This window comes from Fukomys damarensis, unplaced genomic scaffold (assembly GCF_012274545.1).
Source record: "Fukomys damarensis isolate Sample0158 unplaced genomic scaffold, DMR_v1.0_HiC HiC_scaffold_17, whole genome shotgun sequence".
In the NCBI taxonomy this organism is placed as follows: domain Eukaryota; kingdom Metazoa; phylum Chordata; class Mammalia; order Rodentia; family Bathyergidae; genus Fukomys; species Fukomys damarensis.
The window spans coordinates 70,248,045-70,264,729 of NW_022900929.1; the positions used below are offsets into that span (position 1 = coordinate 70,248,045).

A 16,685-nucleotide genomic window follows, 5' to 3' on the forward strand; every position below is an offset into this window, starting at 1 on the left:
AGTGTTGACACCAGAACGTGGGTGTCATGGTGGGGTTGGGAAAGGGCCTCCTTTGCTTCTTGGCCTGCATTGTCAGCTTCTTTTCCTGGCTTTCCCATGAATGCTTTGATGCCTCTGGCCTGGAACCATGGGTAACCAAAGCCATATGTTCAACTTGGATTAATTAAATGGTGGCCTCAGCTAAATTGGGGGGTCTCTTTCAGATGCTTTTGTGTTGTAATGTCTTTAATGTCTGTGACTGTGAGTTGTTTGTTCTATTTAACCGTATGGCTCAGAGTCCATTGGTCAGTAAAGCTTACATGTTGAGAGACTTCTGATCTTGATTTTTTTTTAAATGAGGATTATATTTGGTTTATTTCATGAGAATATAGTTTTTCTTCTCTGCAGTGGACCAAATAGGTTCTTTCATCTTGATTTTTTTTTTCTGGGCGATGACTGTAATCTGAACTGACTTTAGAAAATGGTATAAGAAAAAGCTGCTCTATAAACTGAGAATCCCAATCTTTAGTTATCCACCCCAAACTCCAGTTAAGTTCCCAGTCCAGTCTCTAATCCTCAGGGTCCAGTCACTCAGCATGGCAGGGAGAAGGGGACAGAGGGCACCCCTGTCAGGTGACGGTCGTCTTTAGCTCTTACTCCACCCAGGGGCCACACCCAGGGTCGCCACTGACTGTTGGTGACACTGTTGGTGGTGGGTGCAGGGGTGAAGAGCCACCTGCCTGGGGCTCGGCCCTGCTTCTCCCTCCCACAAGGATGGGCACCGGCACAGGTGGCATAGTGGCAGGTTGGGTCCTTTCAGAGGACAGTGGTGTCGTAGTGATGAAGAGTCCTGGAGGCCCGTGTGCGTCCCCCCACTGCAGTGTGCAACAGGACAACGCCTGCTTCCTAAGGACGACTGTGCCAAGGGTAGGGCTTCCTGGGTGGTGGTGGGGAGGCGAGATTTTGCTTCTGGCCCCGTGGCCTTTCAGCTACGCACAGCAGGCTCCTGGCTGTGTGGCCTGAGTGTTTGCCCTGGGTGGGGCGTCCAGCATTTCCGCAAGGCAGGGTGGGGTGGGTTGTGTGCTGACCATTGAGCTTCCTGACCGACTGAGCATTTCCAAGGCCCCTCTCCACTCCGCTGCTGCACACGGCCACGCCCTTAGCATCCCTCTGGCCTAACCCAGGCCCTTCCGGAGCTCAGCTTGGGAAAAATTGAATTCCCACACCCCTCCTCCATGTTTCCTTTCCTGTCTCTTCCTTGTGTGTCTTTCCAATTAAGAGCCCTGGAATTAGCAAGCCAGGTTTGCCTCCTGGGCAGGATTTATGCAATCCAGGTGTCCTGGATATACTGGGGAAGAAACACTTTGTTTTGGCTGCTCAGTGCTGCCCTGCTTTTTCTTAGCGCACCCTCCATCTCCCCGTTCACTGTGCGCCTGGCCTGAGAGACTGACCCTGCCCAACCTCAGGCCTGCCTCGGACCCAGGCACAGCCAGTCAGCATTGTGCTCAGGGTTGGGTATGGGTTCAAGTCAGCTGAGTTAAGAGTTGTCCCAGCACTTCTGCTGTAACTTTTGAAAGTGAGGGTCTGGCCTTCCACTGGGGCTTGCTGACCCATTGCAACGTGGCCCTGGGCTGCTGGTGACCACGTTTCTATTATTTGGGGGCAGGAGAGTCATACACCAAAGAAAGCAGCTCTGAGGGGTTGTGTCAACATCCTCGAAGTCCCCAGCCTTCTCATTCTGTAAGCTGACGGATGATCTTTTTTGCTTTAGTCCATTTGAGGTGGGGCGTACATCTCTTGCAAATGAAAGAGCCGACTACCACTGGCTGAAGTATCAACCACTTTCTGGTGATCAAAAGCAATCTGTTTCTTAAGAGAAAGGAGAAGAAAAAAAGAGGCGGGGAAAGAAGAGCAGAAAAACCTATATGCAGAAGATTGTATGTAAAATGCTGCCTTACAGTTGTTTACTCTTCATTAAAACCCTTCTCCTCCCTGTATCCGAAGCACACAATCTCTACTACGCTTTTAACCACACACCCGTGAAAAGGAGACTGAGGGACTTGTTCTGGGCATGCGGAGCTTTTAGACCATAGTGAGAAAGTCTCCCACGGGTCCCTGCCTTGTTTGAATCTCCCCTGCCCCTGCTGTTCCGTCGTAGCTATGGGGATTGGCAGCCTAGATCCCAGCCCCCAGTTTGGAAAATAACTCATGGAGTTAATGTTCCACGTCCAGCAGTCTTTAAAGCTTTGGGCTCAAGTTGATTTCCACGGAACAAGCATTTTCATGGCCTACCCAGGTGCCGGTGAGAATTAGAGGCAGCTTTTAATGACCCCACCCTCTACCCCAAAAGGGTTTAAATAAGATAGAAATCTGCTTTCTTCTCAGGTAACTGAAGCGCAAACTCAGGCTCTGGGAAGTGGGTGAGCAGCCGGAGTCTTTCTGTCTTGCTCTGTCACCACCGTCAGTGCTGGGCCAGCACCTCCATCCCCTTCAGTACACTGTCACCAACATCACTGGACCAAGCACAGAGCTGTGACCACCCAGGGAAGCTGGGGAAGGCCCCTTGGGCTCCGTGTGCCAGCTAACTATCACTGTCCGTTACCAGGAAGAAGAGTGGTATGGATTCTGGGGACACAAAGAGTCACTGCCCTAACAGGTTACCCTCACGTGCCGCAGCAGATCCCCACGGAATAACCTCAGTGTCGACGAAGCCAGTGAAGGCTGCTGGGAAAGGAATGACAATTCCAGGTGCCTCAGTAAAGACTCCGTCCTGGGGTGAGTGCAGAGGGAATGGCTCCCGGGGAAAAGCTTCTCCCTCAGGATCTGTCCCAACCATTCAAGTTCACCACCCTTAGAGGCCAGGAACCTTCCGTCCCGTCTCCATTCCTCAAGAACAGCTGAGCTTACAATAGTGTTAGGACTGTAGAAAAGTTCAGGAGACTCCTGGGGAGCCAGAGACCAGGTCGGGGAGCTGTGTCCCTACATCACCCCGTCTCGGCTGAGATTAGACAATTGCAGCTTTCTTCATGAAGAACTCAAGGGGGAAATGTCTCTCGATCCTCATCACTGCCGGGTGACCTGGAGGGGCCATTTGTGAATAAGTGGGAGAAACCGGATCCTCCCAGCTCACTTTGGCAGGTCATTAGCAACCATGTGATAGCCCTGAGAGAAGAAACCCAACCTTCCCTTTCACTGGTTAACACTTGGCTCGGGAAATAGCAGTGGGAAGGGCCTAGGCATTCTGGGTGAGAAAAGTAATCATCATCATCATCATCATCAACAACGTCAGAAGCAGCAGTAGCGTCAAATATTTATTCCCATCTACTACGTACAAGGGGTTGTTCTAGACACTCGGAGGGTCAGCGATGAGATGCACTGTCTCTCCCCTCAACGAGTTTATAATCTAACAAAGACAGTGCGAGTCATTTCAAAATAACTCGTTCCATATCTACCTCCAAAAGCAAAACAAAGCATCAAGGGACAAGGCTGGGTGCCCTGCCTCTTTTTTTATTCGAATGTTTGTGATACATAATAATTACATTATTTTAAGGGAATCAGTACATATCTGTCTCATACCTTGATCTTTTTTAGATCTTCTGTCCCCTCCCTCCCTCCCCACGTCCCCTTCCCCATTTCTGAAAGTTGACCTCCTGGTTTCCCATCACCCGCGTCTGCTGCCCACCTGTCTGCTGCCTGTGTTTGTAATGTCTCAAGCAGGCTGGTTTCTGAATGCCTGTCTGTGTCTGCAGAAGACTTGGGGAGGAGGTGGCGAGGAGTCCGGGACTCACCGGATGAACACTGAGCCAATGAAAAGGCAGCAGTGTTGCCTCCTGTTGACTCCTATCACCTGCTTCCCAGCTGAGCCTTGACTCCGCTTACCCGCTTTCCAAGGTGAGACAGCTACATTCCTGTCTTCCCTGCTCTCTCCTTTGAACTCTGTGCCTCCGGCAGCATTAAGATCTGTGAATTGCCAGGGATTAAGCTCAGTGGTGCTGCCGCCTGCCTCGCAAGCACAAGGTCCCAAGTTTGATCCCCAGTGCTAAAAAAAAAAAAAAAAAAAAATCTGTGAATCATGTGCAGCTTCTGAGAACTGGTTTTACGTCAAATATCTCCCAGGTCCGTGGAGCAAAATGGCTGGCTTTACAAAAACTGCTGTTTTGTTTTGAATTTGAACTTTTCTCAGAAGTACTGAGTGAAGGACAGCGGACAGAATAAAATGCCTGTGAGAGAGTAAAACAAGATGCAAGGAGCCCCAGGTGAAGGCCACAGATGCCTGGGGCTGGATCCCTGCTTCAGACTGGCACTGGCAGCAGCTCTCTGACCCCTGGGCACTCTCAGCTACTCCCAGGGTCAAGTTCCTGCCGTGGCTCCCATCAGTGGGGACTTCAAAACCACCCACACTGACATTCCTTTGTGTGCTCATTTATTGAGCCTCTCCATGCCTTCCGGAAATCTTGTCTCTACTTGCTATCAGGAGGGTCTGTATTTGCCTGTCCTTTTCCATTCAATGTGTTTCATCCCCCAAGCATGGTTTTTGGACTTGCAAACAGATGTTATTCAGAATCTTTTTTGATAGCAGCTGCTGCAGCTCCTGGGAGATGCACCCGCTTCTCTAAAGAACCCCGTCATATCCTTGGCCTGGGTTAGACTCGTTTCCCTGCGTGTCCTCCCGGGATTCACCGTGACCGTGAGCGTCTTTGCACGGTGGTCCCGTTGTCCCCAGGGAAATCAGAGCCGCCTGGCTCTAACTAACAAAGACTGTTTGTGTCCGTGGGGCTGACTCACCTGACAGGTCTGAAATGTAACTTCCTCCTCTGGGGCTAAGGGAAAGGAACTCGAAAGGCTCGAACGCTGGGTCAAAATGAAGAGAAGAGTTAAAAGGAGCAGAAGCAGAGTTTTGTACTTGGTAACCAAAAAGAGAGAAAAACAACAAAGGGAGAAGGGATGTCATCTGATGGTGCCGCTGACTTGGATTCTGGTTGGTGGGAAGATCAGGGTGACCTGAGAGCTGGCGTGGAACAACCATTGACTGCGTGACAGGTCACCGGAGTCTAGAAGGGAGAGGGGCATCCTTGGGCTGTCACAGTCAGGCCACCTTCTGAAATCTTAGGCTTGGTTCTGGGTCCACACAGAGCCAGAGGAGGCTGGTACCACACCGTGTGAAGAATAGTTACGTCCTGTCTCTAAAAATGATTTACAGCTGAGACAGCCTTCTTCTGGGGGCTGGTGAGGTGGAGAAGGGAGCCTCGAGAGCTGCAGACAGAGAAGGCCGCAGCCTCCCCACCTTCTGGCCCCCTGCTCTCAGAATTTCTCCTGCATATTCCTCCGTCCCATCCTGTCCTCCTGCTCTGGGAGAATCAGAGGCCGACCTCATCCTGTCGCATCCCCTGGAGGACAGCCTGACAATTGCCACCTCTTCCAGAACCTGCCACTTCATTTCCTTCCCATTAGCTGCAAATATGAGCGAGCTGATGATCGGGGTACTTTTAGGTGCCAGGTGCACAGTGCTTGGTCTGCCTCATCTGTTTTTCCTTTTTCTGTGCTGGGAACCTAACCAGGGGCTCCTGCCTGCTGGGCGGGTGCTCTTCTATTGAGCTGCACCACTTGCCTGGTCTGCATTGTCTTTCCTTTTTATTAGTACAGGTTTGCGATACATAATGAATACATTCATCTCAGGGAGCTGGTGCACCCACCCGGTGCATACACAGGGCCTATTAGTCTTTTTTATTTACTCTTCCCTTCTTTTCCCTTCCCTCTTCCTCTGTCCACAGATCCTCTTCCCATCTCCAAAAGATGTACCTCCCTGTTTCCTATGATCTGTCTTTCATTTTGTCCTCTAAATTATTTACACTTTGGATTTCTCATATAAAAGAAACCATGCCACACTTAGCCTCTTGTGTCTGATTTATTTCACTTACCATTATGGTCGCAGGTGCACCCATTGTCTTACAAATAATTCGGGTTTATCCTCGGTGCTGAGTAACCCACTCCACTGTGTATAAACACATTTTGTTTATCCGTTTATCTGTTGATAGACATATTGGCTGTTTCCAAGATTTAGCTATTCTGAGTTGTACCTTATCTCGATTAATCCTCACATCTGACCCCATGAACTAGGTGACATCCTCTTCACTTACAGATGGGGGAACAGAGGCTTAGACAGATTCGGTGACATTCCCAAGTCACACAGTTGCCATGTGGTGGAACTGGGAATCAGTTCCACCTTCACTGGTTTCCAGAGCTCCCAACCTTGCCCTCAGGCTGTTAAACACTCTCTTTCCATCCCAGCCTTTTAATTTATTACTTATTTATGGGCACTGGGGGTTGAACCTAGGGCCTTCACATTGAGCTATCCCAGCCCTTTTCATTTTTTATTTTGAGACAGGATTTCATTAAGTCACTTTGTTGCCCAGGTTGGGCTCAGACTTGTGCTCCTCCTGCCTCAGCCTCCCAGACAGCTGAGATTATAGGTGTACATGACTATGGCTGTTCCATCCAATGTATTTAAAGACATCTCTCTTCAAGTGTCACTGGCCGTTTTAAAGGCTCTGAGGACTCAGCTAATGCTGGAAGCTGGATGCTGTGTGTGGAACTTTCCTGGTAGGTACAGGGTGCTATGGTCTAAAAGTGTCCCTATATTGAAACTTAACCCCAGCTGCGGTATATTAAGAAGCGTGGCCTTTGGAAAGTAATCAAGTCTCCAGGGCAGAGCACTCATGAGTGGGATCAATGACCTTATAAGAGGTGCAAGGGAACTGTTTCTCCCAGTGCACAGCCATCTCTTCTGTTGAGTGAGGATACAGCCCCTCCCCCCATATAAAGCACAGTGAGGTAGGAGGAAAAGGCTCTCTTCAGACCCTGAATCTGCTGGTGACTTGATCTGGGACTTGCCAGTCTCTAGATATGTAAGAAAGTAAATTTCTGTTCTTTATTAACTCCCCATCATAGACAGACTAAGACCAAGGCAAGACACAAATGACCCAGTTATTCCCGTGCCCGTACCGGGTACAGTTACAGAAGGGTGTGGAAGGCTAAAGGGCAGAGACAAAGCAAGCAGTCACGGGAACAGGGATTGTCTCAAAAGCAGAAATCAGGCTGTGGCCCTGGGAGAGGGTGACCGTGGTATAGGCCCGCGGATTTCGCTGGAATCACAGCTGTGATTGGTACCCGCTGCCCAGGTACCAATGTCCCTGCTGATTTCAAAGTCAGGGTAAAACCTTTTAGAGGGTTCCAGATGTAGCATAAGCTCTTAAACACTCTCTTCTGGGTGCTCAGCATATGCAAATCTTTGGGATCCTGGGACCCTCTGGCTGGATAAATACGAAGGCCATTGTGCGAGATGCCAGGTGAATGCAGTGGCATTGTGCAGGTCTGGGCAGGCTGCTGGGCTGGGCTCAAACTTGTGTCACCTGTGCCCAACTGCCAGGGGGCATCTGCTGCTTCCCTCTCCCTTCCTCACTCACCTCACAGGGCTCTGAACAGAGCCCAAGGGTCTCATGGAAACCATTTCCGCCTCCAAGCCCTGGGGGTGTTGCCCATAGAATCACGCCTTAACCTTTTTCTTGTGAGTCAACAAAAGCCTGGGCAGTACAAGAGGCTCCTAATTTCCAAAAGGAGAGACAGGAAAAAAGCCTACAAAGCAAAGCCTCAATCCCAGGTGAAAGCCGACAGTTCTCCTTACCCTTTCCTGTCTCAGCAGCGCTGCTCCAGAAGAGCAGGTCTGAAGATTCAGCGAGACCAGAAGGCCAGGCCCTGTCTGGTGGCCACTGGATCTGCCCCCAGAGACTTCCTGGAGAGCTTCCCTCTCTGTGCCTCGAAGACTGGTCCTGCTGCAGGTGCCCATGTGGCAGTCACAGGAGCTGCAGAAACCCAAGCAGAACGGGGCACCAAATTGCTGTGGGGTCGCTTTTGGTTTTGGCAGGCGTCACCTATCAGAATCACATCTGCACACACGGGTGTGCACTTTGGGGCGAGGAGAGGAATACAGATACAGCCTGGGGGAAGAAGCCAAGGAGGGTTGCAGAAAGGAGGGGCCCAGTCCCCTAGGCAATGGACCATCCCAGGGAGATGCATCAGGGAAACCCAGAAACCCTCTGCCTCTGGCTGAATCCAAAACCAGAAGTCCAGGACTGGTTTGTGTGAGACTCTGCTATTGTTTGGATGGGAGGTGACCCTCAAGCGCCCGTGGGTTACAGGCTTGGCTGCCAGCCTCTGGAGCTTCTGGGAGTGGTGGGAACTTTAGGACACACAGCCTTGTGGAAAGAAGCCTGGCCACTGGGGCTGTGTCCTTGAAAGGATACTAGGACCCTTCCCCTTCCTTTCTTCCTTTTGCTTCTCATGAGGTGAGCAGCTTTTCTTTGCCATGGGTTTCTTCTATGGTGTGCAGTGCTGTCACAGGCGCAAAACCACAGGCCCAGGTGACCACAGACTGCAGCTCTGGAAATGGTGAGTTCTAATAAATCTTTCCATCATGACACAGTGACTGAAAGCTCACTTCCACGGCCCCTCATCTCTGCAGGGGAAACCCTGGAACTGGACTGAGTAGTAAAAAATAATGCTTGTGGCCTGCAGATGTATCACACAATATGGCAGAAAATTCACACCCAATGTTTACCAGTTGGGAGAGTCACAGATTGGCTTCTTTTATGAAAAGAAAAGTGGAAGATGTTGCTAAACCGGGCTGTCAAGGCCCTATGGACTGTGCTGTTGAACCAAGTGTGTGTTACAGTTCTCTCACATGGAGGCTGGGCCATTTTCCTACAGTAGAGAAGGATTCCTCTATATGCTTTAAATCAAAAGTGATTTTCCATGCTTGACCTCCCTGACCCCCATGGGCATTTGAATTTACAACTCCTGCTCGAGGCACCTAGTTGAGCTAGAATGGTTTCGGTAGCAAGAGGCTGAGGAAAAAAATGCCACCTAATTAAAACAACATAGCAAGAAGGGCTGAGTGGCTAATACACCTGGGAAGGATGCCTGGGTGGCACAGGAAGAAGGGCAGCAGGAACCCAGGAGGATGACTGACTGGTCCGCCAGGACCCTCAGCTCCAATTTCTGCTGTTTCAAGCACTTTCTTCACTTCCAAAAGTCAGTCTCAGGAAAGGACTGGCCCCACTTGGGTTGCACAGGGAGGACAGAGGGTTGGGAGCTGAGTGTATGGATGGTGGGTGGTTGGGGGTGTGAAGGATTAAAGAAATACCAAGCGCTCATGACAGATTATGATAACAGTGAATGAAGAGAAATGCAAAGGAAATGGAATAGGAAAAGAGATGGGGAGAAACCAAAATTGGTACAATTCTAGAACTGAACACTGGAACTTAGAGATGATCCAGTATGTGGTTCTTCAATCTTAAAAAAAAAAAAAGAACCCAAATGTACAAAATAGATAAGTCAAGCTGCATGGAGTGAGGAGGGGGCCAGCCAGCAGTGAGTTTGGCTTTCTTGTTGTCCTCCATGCAGGGCTCCTAGAAAAAAGTTTGAAACCAGATGTGGATCAAGCCAGCCTCCAGCAACATCATCAACAGCACCCACTCTGCTGCACTCTACACATACATGATCTATTTCACTGTCCACCCCAAAACTTAGTGTCTTAAAACAATAGCCATTTCATTTGCTCCTGATTCTGTGGGTTGTCTGTTTGGACTGAGCTCTGCAGGATGGTTCTTCTGGCATTGCTCATGCAGCTATGATCGTATAGAGGCTGGAAAGGGCTAATTCATCTGAGATCACTTCACTTGTGTGTCTGGTAGTGGATATTGGCTAATGGCTTCTGTCTTTTGTGGTCTCTCATCCTTGAGGAGGCTATTCTGGGATTCTTCACCTATAGCACTGAGTCTAGGAGGACGAGATGAAGCAGAAAGACCTCTTAACATGTGAGCTAGGAAATCACATAATGTTAATTTTGTCACACCATACTGGTTGAAGCAAATCACAATTGTTGTGGTTTAAATACAAGGTGTTTGGGCCGGGGATTTAGCTCAGTGGTTTTGCCACTTGCCTTGCAAATACAAGGTCCTGAGTTCAATCCCTGGTACCAAGAAAAAAAAAACAAAAACAAAAAATAAACACAAGGTGTTCCCTAAAGACTCATTCATGTATTGAAAGCTTGATCCAAATATGGCAATGTTCAGGTGTGGGGAGATTGGATCACGAGGGTGCTAACTTCATCAGTAGATTAATCCACTGATGAGTTCATAGCTGCATGGATTCTTAGGAGGTAGGACCTGGTTGGAGGTGAGGCCTCCTCTTGGGTCTCTCTCTATCCCTCTTTCTTTCCTTCCTCTTCATCTTGTTCTTCCTCTCCCTCTCTCCTTACCCCTTTTCTAGTTGCCGTGAGTTGAGAAGCTTTGCTTTAACACACCCTCCCCAACCATGATCTTCTACTTTGCCATAGACCCACAGTAATGGAGCCAAGTGACCATGGACTAAAACCTCTGAAACCATGAGCCCAAAGAAATCTTTTCACATTTAAGTTTTTTTCCAAGTACTTTTTTTTTTTTAACCTGATGATGATGCAAAGCTGACTAACACACTATTATACTTTGGATTCAAAGGGTGGGGAAATAGACTCTTGACAGAATATCAAAGTCACATGGAAAAGAGTGGCTTATATAGGAATGAGAAGAATTTGTGGTGGTTTTTTTTTTTTTTCTTTTTTGCAATCTACCATGTTTCCTCATTTTCTGTGACCATTTTCAATAAACATGATGTGTTTGGGCATAGAAACAAACAATTTGTAGTATGTGTGGAAGAATGTGACTAACATTACTAGTTCCCTATTCATTATTCCTTCTCCATTTCTTCCTGATTAGCCTCAGTTATTGTTTTCAGGGTGGCAATGTGCCCAGTTACAAACCGCTCCAGATTCTCTAACAGCTGGGGTCACCATGTGTCCTATTTCTAGCCAATAAATGTAACAAGAAGTCTCCTGGCAGGGCCTTCACAGGAAAACTGTTGTTTTCTGAATGAAAGGGAACAGACTCGGTGCATGTGCCTTTTTCTTTCCTGTTTTACCCTCCTCCTGTTTCACCTTGCCCCTGCCTCAGATTACGTATATAACACTTATGTGCACCCTCCTCAGATCATGAGGATGAGGCAAAGGAGAACAGAATAGGAAAACAGAAGCCTGATCTCTAATAACAGTATGGGGTTTCTGGTCATGGGTTCCCTACCTCTGGGCTTCTTGAAGGCTTTCTACATGGTTACATCGGGGATAGGTGAGGAGATAAGGTTGAGCGAGAAGGAGAAGGCTGACCACAAAGAGTCATGACTTTTAGGAAGACGCCATAGCCACTGTGAAAACTGGAATGAGCTTCTGCCTCTTGTTTATGCATGTGTGTTTGTGTGAAGTTGGATGTGCAGGAGTCTAGAAGGGTGTGTTTGGGTGTGGGGGTTAATGTGTACATGTAAGGCAGTTATCACCTGTTTATGATGCTATCATAGAATAGCACAGATTGGGTGATTTATAAAGAGCTAATGGCTCATTTGGAGGCTGGAGAGCCCAAGGACATGGTGCTGTCCCCTGATGAGGGCCCTAGCGCTGTGTTGTAACCTGGTGGAGGGCATCATCTGGGATGGGGGGTCACCAAATATGCTTTTATAACAAACCCACTCTTGTGGTAGTGAACTCACTCCTCTTATAATATCATTAATCCATTCATAGGAACAGAGCCTCCTAACCTCATCACCTCTTATGGATCCCACTTCTCAATTCTGTTGCGTTTCTAACACAGGGACCTTCAGGCACATGTTCAAACCACAGCAGAAATATTACACCAGTTGCAAAAATGTTCAATCAAATTGGAACCCAGATTTGAAGAGACTAGAATAAGTGAAAGTGAAAAGGTAATGATGATGACTATGAACCTTGAGTTAGATTTTTAGAAAGATACCAGGATGGGAGGAACACAGTTTCACAGCCTGGGGGTTGGCGTTGCCTGCAAAGGCTTGGGATGAGCTCACAGGCAGGGCTCTGAGTGCCAAAAGCTCTGGCTCACCAAAGTGGCAGGGGTCAGCGAGGATCCAGACCCCTGAGAGATGTCTCTCGGCCTCTGGGCAGTTCAAGCACTGGGTCCTGCACCATATCCAGCCCAGGACTAGTGAATGGAGGCCATCCAGGGAAAGACAGGCTCTGAGAAAGTTTACCTTGGACAAGAAGAGACTTGGAGAGGCCTGATAATAACTGTAACAGTCATCTGTCATTGTGTAAAACCACACCCAAAACTTACTGTCTTAAACCAACAGCAACCGTTCATTTGCCAACAGTTCTGCAGTCTGGGCTCCCTCAGCCTCCTCCTCCTTCACATGGCCTCCCACTCACATGGACCTTATGGCTTTTCGGGGAAACAGGATTCTGAATGTGGCTACTAAGGGACTCTTACTGCCTGGGCCCCTGTTTCAGTCACTTGCTACAGGACCAAGCACAGCGTAAAAGCAGCCCAAGCACAGTGTGGAAAGTGACCACACACAAGAGTGAATTTGGGGTGGGACTGCTTGAGGACTAATTGGTGGCAATTTATTAAAATAGCTACTATTGTAAAACTATAGTTTTATATTTTATAAAGGACATTTACTTGTACTAATTTTTCTGTACTAATTTACTTGTTCTAATTATAACCAAATCGACATATGGTTAATGGTATGGTGTGCAAAAAGCAAAAACTCCTAATTTGTAGCATTTGCCAATTTCCCTGGTGTAAATATTTTTATGAGGCCAACTTCAAGCAAAGAACACTGACTGCTGAGGTGGACAGAGACTCACTCAGCGCTGTGTGTCCCATGTAAGCTGGCAGGCGCTGTACAGTGGGTGTCATCTCTCCTCACAGAAGAGACCATCGGGCTTTCTCTAAATCACACACGACCAATAGTAGCAGACCTGGAACTCAGCCAAGACGCAAATTGCATGCTTTGGCTACAGCATCAAGGCCTCCTAGCAATTTTCTTCAAAGACTGCTTTAGAGAAGGACTAGCTGTACTCTGGTTTGTCCCAGAAGGCAAAATAAGGGTCGGTGTAAATTTCAGAGAGGCAGATTTCAATACAAGAACGTCAATATGAAAACAGTGTCTACAGCAATAGAGTCATCCAAACAAAATGAATCACTCTGTGCCATAGTACTCTCCCTACCCTAAAATTAAATTGGAATACAATATGCCTTTGAAGGTTTCTGAATTAGGTGGGAGGTTGAGCTAGATTTCCTCTAAGGTCTCATTTATCTTTTGGATTCCCGTTGTAAGAATGCCCTGAACTCCCAAATCTGGAACTACGTAATGCCCCTTTGAGACCAAAGCAGGAAAGGGAAGCAATGAGAAAGGAAGAAAGAGGGAGGTGAGTGTTACATCCCGGGCGGAGTTTGGACAGATGAGAAGTCCATCCCGGGGAGCTCAGCATCCTGAATAATTCAGGGTTGGAAAAATCTGTCCACATTGAGGTCACTACTGTGGCTTAGTCCAGGTGATACAGCCAGAAGACTCATAACGTGAAAACAAGACTTTTATTTTCTACTGCATCCATTCAAATGGCTGCAGACAGCCCTGGCCCTGTGCCTGAATGCTAGGATGCTCTCTGTGTAAGGGAATGGGACCAGCCATCGTAGTTGGCTTTCAGAGAATCCTCTTTCTCTCCAAGTGGGCTTCTTTAATTTTTCCCAGAAGGAAATGTTCAGACTCTTTGACTCCACCCGGGGCCCAGCTGTGCCTCCCTCTCATCTCCCTGAGATCTGCTTGAGGCTGGACACTGCCCCCTCGGGCCCCGGGGCTTCCTGAAACAACAGTTGAAGGTTACTGCTTTAAAATGAGAACCACAGCTGAAAGAGCAGCTCAAAACTGGAGACACAAGTCTCAGTATTTGGGAATAAACACCCGCGATGCTTCCTGGGATGACTCAGGCATCACCAACTGTGCCAGGAAATGACACGGGTAATCATAAGACTTTGCAGCTTCCAGGGAATGCGCAGTGGTTACCCCTGAATAAAGTTACTTACCTCAAAACTTGCAAAAGTCCATGCATCTCTGATTCCAGGGAGCTGGTATTTCTCTGTGCTGAACACAAAGAAAAGCAGATATGTTGGTCCCACGGAGTCTGGGCTCGCTCTTTCTGTAGGCAGCTTCTGCAGGTATAGCCATAACAGGGTTGGTGGCTGTATAAGAAGAGGAAGAGAGACTTGAGATCACACACTTGCCCTTCCATTTTGTTTTGAGGAAGCACAGAGGCCCTTGCCATATGCTGGCCCCAGAACTGAGAGAAATAAATTTCTTTTCTGTGGCATTCTGTTACAGCAACAGAAAACAGACAAGGCACAATCCCATCAAAGATTTTCCAGGGGCCCTTTGACAGGGGTGGGGGGGTTCCCCTGACCCCACTGAATAATATGATCCACCAGGTGCAGCAGGTCCCTGTCACTCATGGGTGGAAGGTTCTGGAAGGGCTAGAAAGAATGTGAAGTAGCAAGGAATGACGGACTCAAGAACTGTCCCCCAGAGGCAGGTGTGGGGGTGCAGGGCTGCTCTCTCAAAATGTTTGGACAGTTTTGCACTCCCACAGATTTACACACACAGTGGCACTAGCGCTATAAACCAGGGAACGCTGACTGGCCCTAGTTCAAAGCAGTCTTGGTCGTCTCCACTTTGCCCTCACAAAGAAACATGTCTGAAAACCGTGGGGAAATGGAACGAGCCCCATTCCCATTTCTGAGTCATCAAATGGCAGGACTTGGATACCCAGCCTGGCCCTGGGCTGTGGAACACAGAGCTTGGGCCCTGGAGTAGATGCCGGGTCAGGGCTCAGGTCTTGGGAGGCTCCATGGAACCCAAGTTCCCTCCCCTCCCTTCCCTACTTCTCTTCTCTTCTCTCTGACCTTTAATTATCTACACCACAGATCTTAGGGACCTCAGAGGTCACGTCCTCTGAACACCTGACTTTACAGGCTGCTTTGAGATGCGACCCAGGGAGGCTGACTCTAGGACACTCATCTAGTTAATGAAAGAGCTGTTCACTAACCGTTCATAACATTAACTTTACAGTGCATGACCCTCTCTCCCCTTCTGTCTTTCCAGAAAGGGGGTCAGCCTCCAGGGTCCCCCAAACTTCCTGCATAGGTTCACTCCCTTGCACAGTTCCCCTTTCAGTCTGTGTGACCAAAAGCATACACCGGAAGTGATAGAATGAAACTCTGAGATTAGGGCATAAAGGCTATGCATGACTTACGTCTTGGGCTCTCTGTCTCTCTCTCTTCTTAGGTCCCTCACTCTGGGAAAAGCCAGCTGCCATGTCCCAAGGACACCCCGGCAGGTTACGAGAGGCTCAGGCTGTGAGGACAACAGACAGTAAGGATCTAGGGCCCGTAAGCAGCCGCGTGACCAAGTTTGCAAGCAGATCCTTCCCCTGTTGGGCCTTCGGAAAGTGGCATCTCCAGCCAATGCAATGTGATCAGAACATACAGTGACTGTTTCAATTTAAATAATTGATTACAATAAAAGGCACACTGCCACGAATCCCCCTCAAAATGTTCCCCTTCCATTTTGAATGCACTTACCTCACCCGTCTTGCCACTTTCTGAAGCAGTTCTGGATGTCCTCTTTTACAAGTGCCTTTATAAAGTGGAATCAGAATGCTGCTGCTGAGTGCCATCCGGACAGGAAGGCTCATAAACATGACAGTGTGTCCTCACCCACCTTCTTAACTATGTGACTTCTGGCTCTTCCTCAAAGTCAGAATGAAAACGAAAGGAAAATGTTTAGAATTGATTCAGGACACTGAGGCAGCCATGGCAGCGCAATTGAAGACACTCACAAGCCGGGCATGGTAGTGCACACCTGAACTCCCAGAACAGGGCAGGCTGAAGCAGAAGGGTCACTGTTAGTTCGAGGACAGCCTGAGCTATACATTGAGTTCAAGGCCAGCCTGGACTACATAGTAAGAACTTGTTAAAAAGAAGAAAAAAAGACACTCACGAAAGAGGACTTGCAGAACTGCTTCAGAAAAGGTCAAGGAATGATGAGATAAGTGTGTTCAAAACAAGGGGAGTATTTTGAGAGGATTCATGGCACTGTGCCTTTACTGTAATAATTGTTCAGTAATAATTTTCTAAAAATTTAAACATTTGCATCAGTTTTTGATCACACTTTGTAACTGCACCCTTATGCAAGATCATGAGTTAGAGCCACCAGCTAAGCCACTCCCAGATTTTGAATCCACACGGTGAGATAATAAATGTTTGTTCTTTTAGTCTGCTAAATTTAAGTGTAACTGGTTATATAGCAATGGCTTTTACATGTTTTCTAGGGAAAAGCAAACAAACAAACAAAGAGAAGCAAATCCTTGCCTTTACTATAGCCAGCCAGCGAGGCCTTGCCCTGAGCCACCAGAAGGGGGCGAAACCATGGCCAACAAGCATGAGGACACAGCCCTGGGAATAGCGCCTCATTGGCACAGGACTAAATCATCTTTCCAGGCCTGAGGGAGAAAATTCCAGTTGGTAGGCCGCTAAAATATACTAACTCCCTTTATAGAAGTTGTGAGCATGTGGCTAGTGCAAATGTTAACCAAATAAGATGCATAATGTATAAGCCTCATGAGGCTACAGAACGTGGCTCCTCATTGGTGGTTATTCTGGAATTTACAGGAAGTACAGTGACTTCCCACGACTCTGGCTTCCCAGTTGGGGTTCCCACGTGATGTCTTCTAGAGGGGGCTGCACTCGGGTGTCCTC

At 48.2% G+C, this 16,685-nt stretch overlaps 1 long non-coding RNA gene across 1 annotated transcript; it reads right to left on the minus strand.

Moving 5' to 3' along the window:
* Positions 1 to 14,037: 14,037 nt before the first annotated feature.
* LOC117286507 lies at positions 14,038 to 15,614 on the minus strand. The gene is made up of 3 exons (XR_004517650.1): positions 15,510 to 15,614; positions 15,182 to 15,282; positions 14,038 to 14,114 (listed from the first exon to the last, which is right to left on the minus strand). It is a non-coding gene; the product is annotated as an uncharacterized LOC117286507 (long non-coding RNA).
* Positions 15,615 to 16,685: the final 1,071 nt, after the last annotated feature.